Source organism: Lepisma saccharinum, chromosome 10, assembly GCF_977018435.1.
Source record: "Lepisma saccharinum chromosome 10, izLepSacc3.1, whole genome shotgun sequence".
NCBI lineage: Eukaryota > Metazoa > Arthropoda > Insecta > Zygentoma > Lepismatidae > Lepisma > Lepisma saccharinum.
This window is the reverse complement of record NC_139238.1, coordinates 67,299,734-67,313,248: the sequence shown is the minus strand read 5'-3', so window position 1 is coordinate 67,313,248 and position 13,515 is coordinate 67,299,734.

The following is a 13,515-nucleotide window of genomic DNA, read 5'->3' as shown; positions in this document are numbered from 1 at the left end:
GGATGTATGTAGTTGAGGACAGTTAGGAGACGGTTTAGGTCTTGTTCCTGTTTGTAAATGACTAGGGTGTCATTGGCACATCTTCTGTATCTTATATGAGCAAACTCTGGTTTGGTGAGTATTGATTTCTCTGCCACATGTAGTACAATGGTGGACAGGGGTGCAGAAAGGGGGTTGCCCATTACTAGGTCTCCTGTCTGGTGGAAGAAACTGTTTTTGAACAGGAAATAGCTGTGGGTGAGGCAGGCTTGTAGGAGATTGAAGATTTCATCTATTATGAATGGGGTGTGCCATTGCTGTGGAGCGACATTCTGGTAGTGCAAGGCTGATTGGAATGGAGGAGTACATATCAACTACGTCTATGCTGGCTAGCTTACAATTGTTGGCTTTCTCGAAGGAGGTGACAATTTTTTTTTTTTTGTTTGTTTGTTTCAAGGCTGTATTTTAGGCAGTAGGTTAGCTTGTCATTGTGAGCAATCAGTTTCTGGAGGAGCCATTTGGTCAGGTGAACACTGGGTTGATTCAAGGCGGCCACTATGATCCTTAGAGGGGTTCCTTGTGTATGAGTTTTGGGTATGCCATATGCATAGGGGAGACTGGGGTGGGTGTTGATTAATTTATTTTTCTTCTTTTCACTTTCTTGGAGGAAGGCACAGTTCTCTATGGTGTGGCGGATGGCTGTATTGTATCTGTTTGTGGGGTCATGTGTAATTTTTTTGTAGCCTTCAGAGTTTAGTTTTTTGTACACGGAAATACGAATTTTCACGTAGTAATTATAACTTCATGTTAACAAAACTCCATTAACCTTTTGCCGCCCAAGGCCTTTTTCACAAGTAAGCCTCTATTGCCCGAGCCGATTTTGAGTAAAATGCAGAGTTTCAATTAAATGAGTGTAGATCGGAGGCTAATTGCCCTAGAGAGATGAGTGATATACTGTTGTACGCGGAATGAACCAGAGATTCAGACTATGAAATTTTTGAAAATTCGGCGTATATGTTGCTAACTCTAAAAATTCCAAAAATTCGGAAAAAAAAATTGGTTCTCCACCCTCCTCCCAAGAAAAAAGTACATGACAGTGTCGACATGCACATGGAAATGATCGCTGACATGTAAGGAACACAAAAATATTTGCATTATTATCATATGACCAATGTAACTTGAGTTGTACCCCCAAAAGGAATGGTCGGCACGCCACTGATTCAAGCTTCAAAATGCAGCGGTACCTTGAAATGACTATAGCTCAGAAACTAAATGCCCTAGAGATATAAAAGATATACCGTTGTACGCAGAATGAATGACAGATTTAGACGATATATAATTTATGCACGTTCGGCGTATATATGGAGGGGAAAGGGGGGAAATCCCCTGTAAATGCTTTTTTTTTTAAAAAATGGGGTTTCGCCCCCCCCCCTCCCTGCCCTCCGAAAAAAAGGATATGAAAAGTTCAAAATGCACATAGAAATTATCGATGGCATGTAAGAAACAGAAAAATATTTGCATCATTGTCGTATGACCAATGTAACTTGAGTTGTACCCCCGAAAGGAATGGCCACTGATTCAAGCTTCAAAATGCAGCTCTACCTTGAAATGACTATAGCTCAGAAACTAAATGCCCTAGAGAGATGAACGATATACCGTTGTACGCAGAATGAATAACAGATTAAGACGATATATAATTTATGCACATTCGGCATACATATGGAGGGGGGAAGGGGGGAAATCCCCTCAAAAATACTTTTCTTTAAAAAAATGGTGTTTCCCCCGCCCCGAAAAAAATGTCAAAATGCAAAATTTATGCAAATTTGGTGTATATATGGAGGGGGAAGGGAGAAAACCCCCAAAAATTATTTTAAAAAATTGTCACTTCACCCAAAAAATGTCCTCGCACTTGGGCACAACATTCACCAACGAAAAACGTAGTGACAAATGAGCGCCAATTCTTGCAGCTGCTTGAAATTCTATTTTTAGACAATGCTGGGTAACCCCTGTTGCCACTTGTGCTAAAAAAAAAACAAAGGTTTCCTTCAGCGCGCTTCGAAATTCCATCCTCACAACGCAGATTCCCTCCCCTCCCCCTGCTTGCGCCCTTATGGAAAACTTTCATTTTGACATCGGATACTGATAAACAAGCTTCCTTCCAATGCACTTAGCAAGAGGGAGTGAAAAGCATTGCTTTAGAACAACAAAGCTGGTCTTCCTTTGTCAGCAAAAAATTGGCAAAAAAACATTTCTGTTAAATACATGTGTTAGGAACAATATAAAAAAATAAAATGAAATTCTAGCCAAAAATAGAAAAGTTATAACGTAAAAACTACGACTACGAGATGCTTGGTGGCCTGAGGGTTACTTTTGGGTATCTCGTTCGAGACGCTTGGGCAGCAAAAGGTTAAAGACATAAACAAAGACAAAACATAATCTATCTCCACATAGCAATATCCACAGTCTATCTTAACATTTTCTTTATCTTCTTCTCGACCTGTCAACTCTCCCCCTCTGACAAGAAGAATCATCGATAAGTCTTTTTACCAAATGTCTATCAGGTTCTTTCATGAATCTAGGCCTCCAAAACTGTCAGTTTTCTGTGGTCCTTGCCTGTGAAGTTCCAGATGTCTCTGGTTCCCTAGGTACTTGTGTTGTTGTACCTGAAGAACTTTTAAATGACCAAAAATCGTCCAACTCCTCTTCCTTCCTCTTTGCCTCCATTCTGATCTTTCTAGTCTCTTTTTGCTCAGCCCACTTGATGCCTGTGTACGCTTTTTATAACTCCACTTTTGAACTTAACTTTCAAATGTCTTGATCCCGTATCACGCCGCAGACGTGAATCGAACCTAGGACCCGGGTATCATAAATAAATAGGCTAATCGCGTTATAAAAGGGGTCCCGCTGAAGCATTGAAAAAGAGATTCTTAAAAGCTCATCGCGACAGCGTCCTTCAGCGGAGTTGGAAAAACTCCGCTGACATTGCATTAGAAATGAAATCAGGAATCAGCGTTCTTCCTCAGGATTGCCGTTGCGAGAGGACGCGATCGAAGCAACCGTCGTAACGGCTGATAGTTCGAATTTCACATAAATAGGTCGCGTGAGAAAATCTCAGTCTTAGTTGTCTTCCGTTTTTCGCCAGAGAAGTAGTTGTTACAAAAGAAATCCGTTGCTAGTTGTTTGCAGTTTATGCGAGAGAGCTCCACAAGCATCGTAAGTTCAGAAAAAGGAGCAAACGAACAATCGGAAAGTTAAAGTTATCGTTAGAATATCGGTCGGCGAAAGTACAGAGTTTGGAGCCCGGAGTTGCTCCCTCGTCCGTTTTCTTTCAGAGTAGGACCTCGTCGATCCAAGGACCAGCGGAGAAGAGATCGCCGTAGAACTCCAGGTAACGAACATTCCTTGTCTTTCCTTCCCCTGCCTGTTCAGTCAAAGGTAGTGTTTAAATATATGTCCGTGTGTTCTTATTTACGGGGCTAGTCCCCTTGTAGTTTAGTGTCGACGTGCTCTCCAGAGCTACACCCTTCCTTTTACAACGTTCCTCTCGCCTAACAAGCGAGTGGCTAAAGGCTGTCATAGCCTATCTACGATCCCCGCTCTTAGACTTTATACGATCCTAACCTCTTGATCACTTGAGCCATTATACATTTTGGCAGTAGTGATGACAAATTCTTTACCTACACTATGTCACTGGGTCTAGGCATCCAAATATCTTCCTCCCATTTATCATTATTTGACTTTTCTTCCATTTGACAAGTCAGTAAGTTTAATATGCATGTAGGATGGTAACTCGAAACTCTCTCTGCTGGAGACATCTCTAATTGTTACCACTTGGAAAATCTTAAGTACTATAGGATATCTATCTATCTATCTATCTATCTATCATCTGCTGCCAGTTGATACTCTGTCCATGATGTCTATTTCAAAAACATTTTTTCCTTATGAAACTCTCAACTGTTTGAACCCCTCTCTCCGCTAATCCGTTTTTTTCTAGATTCCATGGTGGTGAATGTATCAATCTTATCCCATGACTTTTGCAAGACTTCTCAAACTGAGTACTTCTGAATGGTGGTCCATTATCTGATACTATAACAGAAGGGTAACCAAAGATCTGGAAATTTCTGTTCAAACATTGCATAGTTTCCTCTCCTGTTGCATCTACCACATTTCCGTCCATCTGGAACAACTATCAAAGAATAATAAAAATTTTCTACCCCCATATTAAAAAAAAAATCAATGTGTACTCACTCGAATGGAACATCTGTTTGCTTCCATCCAACATATTAATTTCCGGGTGCCCTTCTTTGAAAACTGTTACATTCAACACAGTTTGTTTCCCAATCTGTTGATATCTTCATTAGTAACCTAACCTAACCGAAGCGCTTCACATTAAAACTGATTGTAGTTTCTTTCTGAAGGGCCTAGTGTCACTGAAGTGCAGGCAATTGTTTTCAGTTCACCATTTATTTTATTACATGATTGAGCTCCAAACTCCTGCCCCACTTCCATCCACCATAAGCACATTCTCTTGCTCTGGATCATTGAACTTAATATCTCTGCCTTTTGCAATGCTTTCTTGGATTCAAAAAAATCATTTTTATGTTGATCTGTCCACGACCAACCTGCCCGTTTACTTAACAATTCGTATCAAAGCTAGGCATACTTCTGTGATAAAATGAAATCATTCCTAAATACGATTTTAACTCTTTAATGTTTGTTGGCTCAGGACAATTCAATATTGCTGACTTACTTTTGATTAAAGGCCAAAAACCATTATAGTCTATGGGCTAGCTAAGAATTCGGTATAATTTGGGGGTACTAATTTTCCTTTATACCACAGTTATATGGGTGCTTAAGGATACCAAAAAACCATGATTGCCATCTCAAAGTGGTAGCTAATAGAAATGACGGCCAATCCAAGATGGTGGATTTAAAAAAGATGACTAGGGTATATCTCTAAAACTTATGGTCTGATTTCATTGTTCTTTTTTTTTAACGAAAACTTAAGATGTGTTCTTTACTTAATGTTATCTTAGGTTTTTCGATATTAGCAACCTTTAATTAGTAAATAACGAATTGTTAAAAAAAAAATGTTAATTTTATGTTTATCATTAAATTACTAATAACCTAGGCATCTGAGAAGAAAGTGTTCCAAACAAATATTATAGCATAAACTCTCTTTCTTTAATTTGATCTATTGCACTATTTGGTTTTGACCTTAGAATTCATATAAAATGAATTAATTATGTAGAATGTACAGTGAATGCTACTAGCTGGATGCCCCTTTAGTCCTACTTAATCACACATATTGTGGCTGGTACTGACTATTGAACAACATATTGTTGTTAGATACCTGTAATAACATTTAATAATAATAAAATTAAGAGTTATTTATTATTATTATTATTAGTAGTAGTAGTAGTAGTAACTAACAATGAATTTTGTTTATTTGTTAGCAGTGTCCATATGCGAGTGATTGATTGAAACTAAAATTTTGGGCACGTCAGCATTTAGGCTACTTGCACCAATCACATTTTAGGGAGCCAAACCCCTTAGCATAGATAGAAAATCAACATGTGTCTCTGAGGGCTAAAATCTCCTTAACCAGATTAAAAAGTGAGGCTCTATGGAGACACTCAGCACATATAAGGACAAAACACAGCCCTACAGAGGATAATTCTTGCCGTAGCTCCAGACACCAGGACTCGTTGGCCTCCAAGGCTGAAGTTTCCGGAGTGAGGTTAACATTTGCATGTGTTCAGGAAAAGTCACCCCTTACATCTAGGAAGAACATTAGAACATGCTCGTATTGTTTATTGGTTACTACAGTTGAAATGTCTACTAATGTTGAAATGGTGTTTCATGACAGTCAAATCTATAAAAACAGAGAAGTCTATTATGTGCGGGGAGTTAGCATCACTGAATGAAGTGCATCCACCAAAAGACATGCCCTTTTGGCTAATTGATTGATTGATTTGGCATTTTGGTCCACTTTGTGCACAGTAAGGCTAATCGGGAGTGAACCTACAATTTAGAGTGCAATCTCAATCACTATGTGCCTGCACCAGGTATCGAACTCAGGATCCCTTGATTACGAGGCGACGACTCTACCACTGCGCCATCGGGGAGTCCTTTTTGGCTAATTAAAGATAAGTGATGATATAGTAATGAAATTTATGAAGGGACACTCACAAATTACACCCAAGCCCAGAGCAGGATTTCGAACGTGGGTTGCCTTACACAAAGAATTTGGTTTCTCCTTGTATTTTCCCAGTATTGACCATAGACAATTAATTTCACCAGATAATCTGACTTTGGATTTGCTACTTTCAAACTGTGTGAGGATTAAAGTCAGAACACCTTTTGGCTAAGGAACCCTCCTATTCATGAAGCTGCTAAACACATGAAGACAAATTTGAAAGATATTGAAAAATCCGAAGTCTGGCCTTTATCATCTCACAGGTTTCACATAAATTACGTATACTTTTCGAGGAACCTTAGAGGATTTGTCACCTCGACTGTCTAGTATGATGCATTGCACAAAATATAATGTATGCTAATTCTAAATATACCATTTCAACTCCTAAATATGTCCTCCTCACCACGACTGCCTGGAAACTTTTAGATAGTTTCAATTTTATATCACCTATGCCATGGATCTAGCAACACTAAACTTTTACAAATAGATACAGCATTGTGCATAGTGCAACGTCGAGGAGGGTTCTGACATCACTTGGGGTTTTGTAGTTCAGGTTGGTTCATTGATAATTCATTCAATACATTGCTAAGGTTTATTATCTCTCTAATTCACACAATGTTCAGTAAGTTTGGACATATAAGTTCAATAAGGCACATATAACATGGTAACCAGATTCTAATATACTACATCCTAAGTTCTAAGTACTAAATCTAAATGTAACTGAATGGAGATAATCTAAGGTGCTATACTATAGAAGAATAAAGTCTTTTTTACCTAAGATTGGCAGAAGCGACACCGTCAGCCTTGGGCAGCAATTTCCCTAGTACAGGATGCTGTTTCCTAAAAGGGAGGATTTTTATACTATTTCAGTTAGCATGTCTCGATACTTGCCCTAACCTTCAAGCAACCTTCTCTATTCCAATGGCCATTTTCGCCTAAGTCCATTTCCTACTGTCTTGCCCTTCAGAGGACTAGCTAGCTATCAGGGTGATCACTATATCATGCACATGGAGGGGATATGTGAACACAGGAGCATGTGGAGACCTTGGGCGAGGATACTAGCAATTGTTATCTGACCTATAGAGCGTCTCAACCTTAAAAGTCAGTATGGAAGTAAATGGAGTACTTCCCTCTCTAATACATGGGTTTTGCCAATAGCTCTGTCCTTCTCTACCACCGCTGCGTTGCCAGATGTTACAAAATATACAAAATGTAAAAGTCATAAATTTGAAACAGTGAAATCATTATCCTGTAGAGTTTTTTATGCTCTATTTAATGACTGCATTATATAACCTGTCATAAATAAATGTGATCTGAAATTTGCATAATTATGCAATTTTGCAAAAAGCTTAATTTTTTTTGTAGTAAATACTTCAAAAGCCATAAATATCAAACCGCTTGAACAACTTCGCCAGTTATTTTTCTATGGGATCTATGGTGTTTGTAGATATGATATTCTTTGCCTGAGTGAATTAATTTGCTTACAGGGAGAGTTATATATACACAGCGTGTCCACAATGAGACTCCAACATTTTGAAAGTATAACTTTTTCATTTTAAATTGTACAGCTGTGATTCCGGAAGCATCAGAAGCAGAAACTCGAAAAGTTTATGTGGTAACGTTTTAGTGCGCGCAATAGCCGTAGTGGCGCTGCAGCACTCGATTGTTTGAAAATGGAGATTCTAAACGAGCGTGCACAGGTTCATTCGAAAGGAGTCCACAGATGTCAGTAAGACAAAAAGTAAAAAAGGTAAAGTGTTCCCCTGTGCATAGCACCACGCCATGAAGGCGTATAGGGGGTGTGGGGGTAACGCCCCACACTTTCTTGATCCGGTCGTGAGTGGGGGTGATGTGATCAGCATCACGCCCCTGACCGCCTTTACCCCCCAGGTACCCATGTTATTCGACGCTGGGTGGGCGCCGGGGCCGCTTCCACCGTTAGAAAAGTTCCCGGATTTGAACCGGCCGGGGATCAAACCCGGGACCTTTAGCATGGTAGTCAGACGCGTTACCGACTGAGCCACCGCGGCCACCGGTCAGTAAGACAAGCAGTGAAGAACTGTGTGAACTGTCGACCGTTTCATACCAAGTTCTGTCGCTGCTTGTCTTACTGACGTCTGTGGACGCCTTTCGAATGACCGCACATTTTCTACAACCTGGATTCTGGGTTTACCACCACAGTGTCCTTTCAAAACATTGCCGGTCGCCAAAAACTGATCACACCACTTCTTTATAGTCGTGAATGTCGGAGGATCCTTATTGTACACACGACAAAGTTTCGTTGCACTTGAATAAGTGATTTCGTTTCTGCACACCACCACACAACCTGTGCACGCTTGTTTGGAATCTCCATTTTCAAACTATCTACTGCTGCAGCTACACTACGTCTATTGCGCGCACTAAAACGTTACCACATAAACATTTTGAGTTTCTGTTTGTGCTGCTTCCGGAATCACAGCTGTACAATTTAAAATGAAAAAGTTATATACTTTCAAAATGTTGGAGTCTCATTGTGGACACGCTGTATATACATTGGATACTTTGTATAAATCATCAGACCGTAACACAAAAAAGTTGGTTAGCGAGAAACTTTTCGGTTTGTCTGGACGCACGTGTAGACCAAGTGAGAAAACTGTTGACCATTGTTGGAATTTATTTTTGGAATGCATTGTTACTCCACCACACCTTTATTTATTGCACAATCGTAGTTTGTTTACGCGGGCTGTCTCGCGTATCAAATTCATTGTACCAGCGAGGTTACAATTCAGTTGCAGGCAGGTGCAGGTGCCGGTGCCCCCGCCCCGGTTCGTAGGAAGTGCAGTGTGCTGTGTGATAATTTTGGATTGCATGTGAGTTACATATTTCGTTTAATAATGGATAGAGAAGCTGAAAAAAAACGCAGTATTGGTAAACTTTGAGGTAAAAAAATGCATAATAGTTATGCGCGTGCTAAATCACTTTTTAAAGTCAATGAATATCAGCAAGGTGGTTAAGACAACGGCTGATGTTACGGAGTGTTCTGAATGTCTTGTATACAGAATACGAAAGGAAGAAACTGAAGGTCCTCTCAGAACACCGGCAAAAAGGAAGTCGAAAAGAATGGGGAACAGAATAATGTCAGAACGAAAAAATACGATGGAACCGGGACCACCAAGAGAAACAAAAGATTCTTTGGAGGATGTAACGTCATTAGCAGACGAGGACAGTAGTTACGCTTAAAGGTACGTGAGCTGAACACATTTTGTTATTACTTTATTTTCCGTAAAAAATATATCTTAATGTTTTTTTAAAATTTATTTAATTCTGTTTATGTAAAGGATACAGCATTAAACGAAAGAAGTAACAATAGTTGCGTGTATTACACATATAATGCAAATGTAAAATAGTAAATAGTTACATCGAAATATAAACGTTTACATGCAAATGTTGAGGTAACTATCGTTTTCCCCCAAATACATAGATTTTGAAGATTTCCTATACGATATTAAGGAAGTAAATTTGTCGGAATCATTAGCGGTTAACAGCGACTCTATGCGCCTCTGTTTGTTGATCTGGCAACGCCGCGCTCCATTTAACCCATACTGACTTAAGGTTGAGACGCTCTATAGTTGTATTCTTTGTAGCAATCCCAGTTTCCAGTGCTGTGTTGGAAAGAATCTTTTCGTCTTTGAAGCATTTGAAAAGTCGTGCTCGAAACAGGATGCTGGATGCCAACTGCCTCATTTGGCTGTCCTTGTTATTGGAAGAAGGAATGTCAAGTCTTGGACGTACCGAAGGCGAGCAATGTGTTCTCCAAAGCACACATAGCAGAATTCTCCTCCAGGATAACTGCACTACACCAAGTGACTTTCGTTGTTTCTAATATTTAAGAAAATTAATTTCTTCCAACGTCATGTTTATTTTGCAAGAAAATGTAACTCTTCGAAACATTTTTTCGTCATTTATATTATTATCTTATAATTTGAATATTTATATCAGTAGTTTTATCTCAAGGAAGACGATGCATTATGAAATTACGAGGGGAAAACTATTTTAGACCATTTTCTACCTGTCTTCCAAACCTGAAATAGATCACTAAAAACAACGCAACTTGCGGCAGTTTCCACGTATAAAAAAAATAATTAATGCCTTTATTAAAACGAACCATAAGGAGTTAAACTCTTAATCAAGAATTAAATTTATGCAGTAAACGTGCACTCTGAATAAAGGACAAACACAAAACACCATACATTAGTATAATACTACTACTACTAATAATAAGTATTATATATTTATGTATAATATATACATATGTAGTGTTTTCCGGCGTTTTAATGTAACTTCTCCCCTAGTCACTTTTCCCTGGCGCCGTCACTGCTCGGGAACATAAAACAAAGGAACAAACCCTGTGCAGTAACCTCAAACCGTAAACGCTAGACTTTTCGCTTTCTTTTCTAGCCTGGATAAAGCAAGGACCTAAACACTAAAGCAGTGGCTCTCAACCACCGAGACGTAAATTCCTTTATTAAAAGTCAATGGCGCAATCCCAATAAATTTTTCTTGTAAATATGTTTCCAGTTTTTAAAATTAACATGTGTCCTTGAAATTAATTATTGATAAATAAATTGTTTCATGATCATAAAAAGTAATAGTTCGATTACGTCTGGGATTGTTGAAAAATATAAAAATATGGATGGCGTACAGGTAATGTCGTTGCATTGTAATCAATTGATCCTGGGTTCGATACGTGGTGGATACACATAGTAGTGAGGATTCCACTTTAAACGGCGGTTGAGAAACACTGCAGAAGAGGTCATACCACCTTGACTGATCTACTTTGGACCGACTTGCCTCCAAGAGCTGGCTGCAACATCCTAAATGTCCAAATCAAAGGCTCTTTATATGATGTTGAAGAGCAATTTATAGCCGATAAATGTACCAACAAACTTGACAAAGCCAAAAGAACATTGTGTTTAAATCTTGAAGCATTGTGCATATTGATACTTTATTAGACGTTCAAAAATTTGTAAGACCTCCGATTGGGCTGTCTTTTAGAGTATAAATATAGCTTCTTGCGGTGAAGTGAAGCGTTCACTGCTCATACGCGACCAACAGGCGACACGATGCACGACGTGTGCAGCTTCTCGTGTCGCTTCTGTTCTAAAGTTCAATTGATTACTGTTATTTCGCTTCCAAACTACACGTGAAGTTTGTCGCTTTCGTCTGCCTGTCGCTTGTGGCTTCGGTGCGAAATCTCCCTCAGAGTGTAAGGACTGTAATTTTACGGTGACATTAATCGTCTTAGCCGAGATCCAACTGTAAAACCACGCTTAATTTTTATAGCGTAATTGAAACAGAGAACATCGGATACATTCCTGCCATTTTTGTTAACCGGAAAGCTATGAGTGAAAAAATAATGTATGTATTGTTGTAAGCCCGTTTACCTGGGCTCTGAGAGGTCACAGGGAAGTTTCATTTAAACATTCAGGTAGAGCTTAATAATATCTGATGGCTGAACCTGCTCCGTAGGAGGGTAGAGATATGGAAAGTTGGTGTAAAAGGTTATTCACGCTTGTTCATACCTGGTAGATGTGTGTGATGTCTTGTCCTAATGCTTCTCGCAGACCGAATCGTGACAGTTCCAAGGTTCTATCCAGCGACCCTCAGTTCACCAAGCCGAGCGTTCCCTTGCGCCTTGTAGCATGCTAGGCAGCGGTAACTCCGTGTTCCATCGTCGTAGTTAGCAGTGTAACGTGTTGTAATGTAATCGGACTAGTTCTCCATGTAGCGTCGATGAGTGTCAGAATCAAAAGAGAGCGAGCTCCGGGTAGGAGCTTGCTTTTATCATTCTAGGCGTCGAAAGGTTGTTAAACCTTTCAAACGCGGTAGATCCTGTTTAGATCCACGCGTTTGCCTTTCTAGTTCCTTGTTTTACGGAAGTTACAAGTTAGCGCATTCTTGGGATCACTCGCTGGTCGGACAAGTTCAGGAAATGAACAAGTGTGAATATTAACATGACGAGGTTTTCTCGGTCTAATAGTCTCCATATCTCTACATTCCCCTTGTTGAAATAATCGAACCACTCTGTGATGGTCGACTACCTCGTCCGGAGTAGGTTATATTTAAAAATTAATATTTATTAACATATCAAAACTCGTAGAAAACCAATACAGTAAACCAATCAGTAGAAGAATCACATCACCGTAAAAAAAATATTGAAATCACCAGAAGAGTCATATCATATCGTGGCACCAAACACCGTTGAGAAAAAAAAATATAAAAACACGTAGAGAAAAAAAAATAAAATTGTAGGTCATAGCCTCTTATAAACTCAAAAAGTACGAGCACAATTAACTAAGTCTTGAGGCATGGATAAAAATAATTACTTAAGTGTGACACTGAACTAGTTTTGATTGAGTGATGACAGCACAATAATAATAATAAAAAAAAAACATGTCAGCACAGTGTGAAGAAACGCCGGGAACCGCAAGCGGTTGTATTTACTGTTTGCTGAGTTCAAAGTACACTCGGCGGAACATACACGATGCTGGGCGGAGCCTTGAGGTATGTTACCTATGGCAACTCTGTAAACTGCATGCCGCCATAGGCTGGACGTTCTGTGCAGCTGTCGATAATAAAAAAAAACACAAAAGAAAGAGACGTATCTCTAATCCAATATGGGCAGTACCCATGGGCACAAACTTTGGCACTGTAATGGACATGCGTGTGCCTTACGGTAGTTGAAGTAGCTGAGCACCGGAACACTTTTAGCCGATGAAAAATAACACATGCATCATATGACGTCAGGAAACAAGAGCAGGATGCACTCAGTGGGAGGGGCCTTCTGGAAGTCAAATTTTCGATGGCGCTTCTGGGCAAGATACGTCCTGGGTAAAAAGCTCCAGTTCTGCATCGCGGCTTGGAAGATGGAAAAATCAGCCATGGGGTCCAGACGGGAACGGGTCCTTGTTGGGGCTGGAACTCCACAAAATCGTCGTCGGTCTCTGCGATGAGCCTAGGTCTGTCGCTCGATGGTACAAGCCGTTGGTCGTCATGGGTCCGGTAGCATCCGTGGCGATGAGAAAATGAAACAAGCGCAAAAAGGGAAAAATTAGGAAAAAGCAAAAGGTAGTGGAGCAGAGTTACAATAAATGATGACGGGTTATAAAATCGATTGAAAAGGGACTTTCAGTTAAAACTGGTGAATTATTTTGGGGGGGAGGGGAGGTAATGTCTAATTTGAATGACGGCGAAGGGGCGTTGTTACTTATATGATGTAGAGTTTTTAAGGGGGCCTGTTTATGATTAACAGGTTTACCTGAAGAAAAGTTCGCCGGGACAACGGGGGGGGGGGGGGT